Raw genomic sequence first — 6,000 nt, 5'->3', positions numbered from 1 at the left:
ATTGCTGTTCATCTCTAGCTGGTACCTAGAGACTGGCACCCCTTAGTTCTACTTACTAATTCATGAGGACCTTTTTCCTTCACATCTTTTTTCTTCTTCTCTTTAATTTCTTTCTTTGGATCTCAATTTGTTGGATAAATAAATAAATAAGATTCAAATAGGTAACTAAGAACAGAAAGAAAAGTGAAAGTGAAGTCATTCAGTCCTGTCTGACTCTTTGGGACATCATGGACTATAGCCTATCAGGCTCCTCCATCCATGGGGTTTTCCAGGCAAGAATACTGGAGTGGGTTGCCATTTCCTTCTGTAGGAGATCTTCCTGACCCAGGGATTGAACCTGGGTCTTCTGCATTGTAGGCAGATGCTTTACCGTCTGAGCCACCAGGGAAAGTTCTAAGAACAGAAGGTAAGTCATAAATGTGGTACAGTAAAGCATGTGTGAAAAGACAAGTCAACTTGGCTTTTGTTGGGAGTCTCAGAAATGAGGAAAGGTGTTGAAGGGCTTTGCCAGCCAGGAAGGAATGGTGATGGACTATCAATAGAGAACAAGGTTCTTGAACAAAGAAGTCGACAGTCATTGTAAAGCTCAGAAGTTGGCTGAGGGCTCTTTCAGAAATCTGGAGAAAAGGGAGTGAATGAAAAGGAGTGATTCTTTTGCGATCGCTTGGTTCTATATCGATTATTTAATTCATTCACTAATTCAGTATACATGTACCGAGTGCCAACTTTACGCCGGGCACCTTGCTAGGCACACCAGTACACGCCAGTGGAAAATACAGATTTCATTTTGCTGTCATGAGCAATAGTTTGTTCCCATGACTGTTACTTGCAGCGGAGCAGGGGCTCCGGACCACCAAGGTGGAGTATGTTTCTTCCTGTAGCACTCCGGGTTTGGCACACGATGGGGGCGCAAATTCTGCACAGATTCATGGCTTTGGTGCAGCAGAGAGTTAAATACACAGAGCCGGGAAGAGGCAGGGTGACAGCGTTCTCGACCATGAGACCAGGATCTTGCAGTGAGCGCAAGTGTACGCCTCTTGTGTGGAGCAGAGGCACAGCTACCCGAAGCGCCCGGCGTCGTGCCAAGCTGCGGGACCCACGCTCTCCCTCTCTGCGCGCTCCAGCCTGCCCGGGAGGTGGCCGGGCGCCGAAGGGCCTAGCGCCGCCTCGGGCTGGCGGGCCGCGGGCCGGGCGCCGCTCCTCCTCGCCGCGGGCGGGGCTGCTGGGGGTGCCGCCCCGCGGCCTCAGCTCCTGGAAGCCCGGAGCGCGGGTGGCTGGCGAGCCGAGGCGGCGGGTGGAGCCCGAGCCGCGCGGCGGCGGCCAATCGCGCAGCGGCAAGGGAGGAGCCCCAAAGGGGGAAAAAAGAAAGTGCGGCGGAAAGTAAGAGGCTCATTGCGGGAAGACTGGCCGGATCGGGGTCCCCGGGGCTGGGCTTTGGCCAAGCGCACCGAAAAATTCGGAACTGGGCGATCCTGCACTCGTTCCCGCCGCCTTCGCCACGTCCTCTCTTCCTCCCAAGAAAGGTGAGTCTGGTGCGGTGATGAGGGCTTGTGGGATCACCGACCTACCGAATCTCAGGGTGGACGGGTGCTGACAGATCTTCTCCTTCAACCCTGTTTTACAGAAGGGCAAACTGAGGCACAGAGCGAGGCAGCGGCTGGGATAGGTCGCACAGCTGGTTAGTGCTGGGGTCAGGACTCGAACCCGCTGTCCCGAGTCCCATCCTTGCTTTGTAAACATTTAAGTAACGCCGTTACGGCAGGGCTGCGCGTCGCTGCACCCTTCTCGCAGCTCTGAGGGATCTACCCCGTCTTGATTTCTCCGGAGTGCTGCTGTGAACCATGAGGATAGATGGGGGCAGTGTATCCCAGCGTTGCCACTGGGTGTCACGTCGCTTCCAGCCTGGACCTGTGACAGCCTGGGTAAAGGCTGCTTACAGCTTCCCTCCCTCTTTCCCGACCTGTTTTCTCAGAAACATGCCCCTGTCAGACTCCTAGTGGGGTCAGTGGAGAGGTGAGGGACGTCCCAGCACCAGTCACCCCGTTTGGTACCCTGCTGTCTTCAGGCACAGGGGAAGCGGGGTCAGTGGTCCTGTGGGAAATACGATGCTTCCCATATAGGATTAGGTGACCTCACAGAACCATAGCCTCTCTCACTGCTAAGTCCTGGGAAGGAAGGAGGCAGCTTGAGTTGCACAGAAAAATCACAAACATAATAGCAAACTTCTGCCGTTTCCTTTAAGAGCCAGCCTGTCTTGCCTCCACCCCCTTGGTTGTGAAATCCTGAAACACTGCTCTGCTCCAGGATCTCAGGTTAGCTACCAGCTGAGGAGGATTTACCTGGCTTTCTCTCCAGCTCTGCCTCCTTTTAACTGTGTGAACTTGGGCAAGTTATTCAGTCTTTTTGATACTTAGTTTCGTGTTTTTGTTTTTGTTTGTGTGTGTGTGTGTGTGTGTGTGTGTGTGTGTGTCTGTTTTTGGTCCAGCCGTAAAATGGAGATTTTAATGGTCACAAAGAGTCCTTCGGTCACTTGGGAGGATGAAACGGGGTAATTCAGACCGCATGGTTATCACAGTGCCTGACTTGGCACCTGGTCAATTTGACATTGATGGCAGCAATTGTAAATATTGTTACATATTAACCTTGGAAACAGTGGGTTTTTTAGGAAGCTGATTTTTCAGATAGAGTGACTTTTTTTTTTTTTTTTAATCTGGATGTTGTGGTGTTTCCTTCTTTGGAGTTTGAACAGCTCTTTTATAGTGTTTTCTGAATGCCCTCTACATGTGACTTTGATCGTAGATGCTTGACTTGGAATATAAAATGTTTCTCAGTGATGCCAATTCCCTGCTAGTTTTTAGGTCAAACCTCAGTTCTGTGAAACTTTGATGTGAGGCTGCCTTTATTAGCAAAGAGGGTCTTGAATTTGATGAGAGGTAGAAAGACAAGAGGAGAAGTTACAAGTTTCATCTATGTTGCAGACTATTCTAAACCTTTTATTCCTGCTGTCTCAGGTCAGACAAGTAGCTTTATACTTTTCAGCTAGTATAGGAAAACAAGAAGATTTACAATGCATTTCTTTTGGATTATACAGTGATGCTCCTAAATTCAGTCCCTCTGGACACAAACATCTCATATAAACACAAACATCCATATGTGTCCACCCTCTCTGGTCATCCTTTATTATTGGTATTATTGGTACTTTAACATGAAGTAGTGCCCCTTATATACCCCCACCTGGAATGTAACAGTTGATTTTATTCTGACTGACTTCATACAGTTATCTACTATTATCTCCTGGCTGTGCTGTAAGTCCCTGAACTGAGCACCCAGTGTTTATAGTTGGCTGCCTGCTGTACGGTCCATTGCCTACGCCGGGATGAAGTATGCAGGGTGGGGGTGTGATACACCTGGGGGAAGGACAGGGTTTGGTGGTCCCCTTAGGTACCTCCCGCACCAGGAATTTGCAGGGGATGGGAATGCTTGCTCTGTCAGCCTGTTCCGTGTGCATGCATTGTGATGAGCTGGCCAGGATACATCTGAACGCGTGCCTGAGACCGGGGACTTGTAGGGAAAAGGAAAATGTTCAAAATAAGGTCAGAACAAGGGGATGGGAGATTGAAAGCTGACTCCTTTTAGTTCTGGTTTCTCAAAGAAAGGTTATTCAGTTATACCTTTTCTCCTTATCTAGACCGTTTGTGACATATATATATATATACACATATATGTATATATATATATGCCTTTACAATTTCCAGTGTATTCCATATGTGTTATCTTCATTGCTACTTGCAATAGCCTTGAGAGAAGGACATAATGGGTGTAGTAATAGTGCAAGGATAATACAATGATATGATAAAGAATGAAAAAAGCCAGTTTTCTGATCAAATTCAAATACCATCTCTAATTCCTATGTAGCTGGGTAATGCTAAGCAATTTATCTCACTGTTTAGAGTTTCTGTTTTACCCCATTCTAAAGTGAAAAAAAATGCTTACCCCAAGGATTCATATAAAAAGTAAATTAAGTCAAATAATGTAAAATGAGTGTAGTGAGTAGGTGCTCATTAAATGATATCTCTTCCTAGCTGATCTCAATTTATTGAGAAGAAAATTGAATGAGAGTCAGAGAAAGGAGAAGTTGTCAAGGGTCAGGTGGTTAGTAAATTTCAGTCTTAGAAATACAGTTCACATCTTTTGACTTCTAGTGGAGGGCTTTTCCCGTCACTTCGTGTCATCTCTCCAATGACATCGTTAGCAGTTTACTTCACTTGTTAGGGTGAGCTGACTTTTTTGGTGATTTCAGGGTATCCATTTTGTCCTGAAGAGGATAGTTCTTTGCTGAGAGAACTATGCTCTGTAGAGTTTGGTGGGGCAGCTGTCAGGAGAAGAAGTTTCAGAGTGATGAACCTCTAGGGCAGCCTGTCTGCTCACATGTGTCCGACGCAGTACACCCTCAGTTCCTAGGCAGAAGGGTACCATGAAGATATAAAGTGCAGAGTTACGTCATGGTTTTCTTCCTGTTCTGGATGGTTTCTTCTTCCAGCCATCCTAGTGCTAATACTCAGGGCCTTAAGAAGACTAAGTAACAAATGCCATGAGTGACCACTGCATTTTTCTCTTCTTTTGTCTAATTCCAAGGATGGAAAGGGTGGGATATAGTGAACAGTATGCAGAGGCGGCATTTATAGGAAAGACCACTGCCGGCTGGCGATGCTGATCACTGGTCTGGGGTTCAGTCTTCCCGGTGGAAACTGATGGCTGCAGGCTTATGAAGGAAAATGAACAAATCTGTTTCTGGCCCAGACAGTAGGGCCATTTATCTGTTGAGACTTCAGGTTTCTTTGCTTTGCAGCAAGCAGACCAGCTGGCAAATACATTTAGGGGAGAAACACTGTGTTTCTTGCTTTTGGCATCTGGAAGCATATGTTTGCTTTTGCCAAAAGGTAGGCAGTCAGCGTCATCTTACCTGGCACAGTTAGAAAAGCAGAAAGAAGCTGGAGAAAATCGGAGGAAGAAGCAGAAGAAAAAGCTAAAGGTTATCTCTGACATACACAGTTTCATTTGTTGCTCAACTTTGTCAGGCTTTTGCTGATGACACAGATGTAGGATCTGGTGAGTCACTATTGCCTTGCCTGTGAAATATTAAAGAGAGCCACCTACTGTGCTCTACCCATTTTGGAAATTGTTCTGTGGGAGAAACAGAAACCCCAAAGAACAGGAAGGTTACAGAACATTTAGTATCTGGTATTTGGGGGGATTAAATCAGGTTAGCTACTCATTTCCTTTTTTTTATTGAAAGTGAGCATGCATGGCTTACATCGACAAGGTTGTTAGGGGACCTCCTTCTGGTCTGACCATGTTCTGACTAGCTCTAGCAGCTGTGGCAGTGTGGAGTCTTAGCATCTTCCTGAGGCAAGTTATTATGCTGAGATGTGCCTCAGTCTCCTCAGCTAGGAAACAGGAACACTGACCTTTACTTAGAAGCTTGAGTCTGTCTCAGCACCTCATTCATGAGAGGTATTTCCTATACATTAATTCTTTCTTCTGCCATCAGTTCTTTTAATTTATTAATTTGTTCAGTTGTGAAAATCAAAATTTAAGGATTTTTGATTAAATCATATAGTGATCCGCTTTTAGTGGTCCCCATATGGCCTGTACTAAGTGTTTTACCAGCATCATATCATTCAATCCTTATAGTCATCCTGTGTACTTTTGAGGCAACTGAGACTCAGGTTACATAGCAGGCCGTTGTCATGTAGCACAAAGAGGCACCGCTGCTGAGACCCATCTTTCCCTTTCACTTTAGATCTAGGAAAGACCTGAAATTCTGCAGCCTCTGGACTAGAACTGAGGACCTGAATTGAGACCCACAACCCACCCCTCCCCATCCCATCTTCTGATCCTGGTATTATCTTGCCTGTGCTGGGGGAAGCCGCATTACCTTTGGGCCTAAAGTGTGAGAGAGCTGGTCTAGTGAATCTCTAAGGCTCTTCTGCTGCAATG

The 6,000-nt window shown here is 46.5% G+C and overlaps 1 protein-coding gene and 1 non-coding gene across 3 annotated transcripts in view; one reads left to right on the top strand and one right to left on the bottom strand.

Moving 5' to 3' along the window:
* Nucleotides 1–315: 315 nt before the first annotated feature.
* On the bottom strand, nucleotides 316–388 carry TRNAC-ACA (transfer RNA cysteine (anticodon ACA)). Its single transcript has one exon. It is a non-coding gene; the product is annotated as a tRNA-Cys (tRNA).
* Nucleotides 389–1,371: 983 nt separating this feature from the next.
* IL1RAP (interleukin 1 receptor accessory protein) overlaps nucleotides 1,372–6,000 on the top strand; it is a 139,529-nt gene continuing 134,900 nt past the window's right edge. For both annotated transcript variants that reach the window (XM_065942266.1, XM_065942264.1), the window contains exon 1: nucleotides 1,372–1,523. The gene's annotated coding sequence lies outside the window, so the exon portion shown is untranslated. The remainder of the gene's footprint in view (nucleotides 1,524–6,000) is intronic.

This window comes from Muntiacus reevesi, chromosome 8 (assembly GCF_963930625.1).
Source record: "Muntiacus reevesi chromosome 8, mMunRee1.1, whole genome shotgun sequence".
Taxonomy (NCBI): Eukaryota; Metazoa; Chordata; class Mammalia; order Artiodactyla; family Cervidae; genus Muntiacus; species Muntiacus reevesi.
This window is presented reverse-complemented; position numbering and strand designations above follow the sequence as displayed.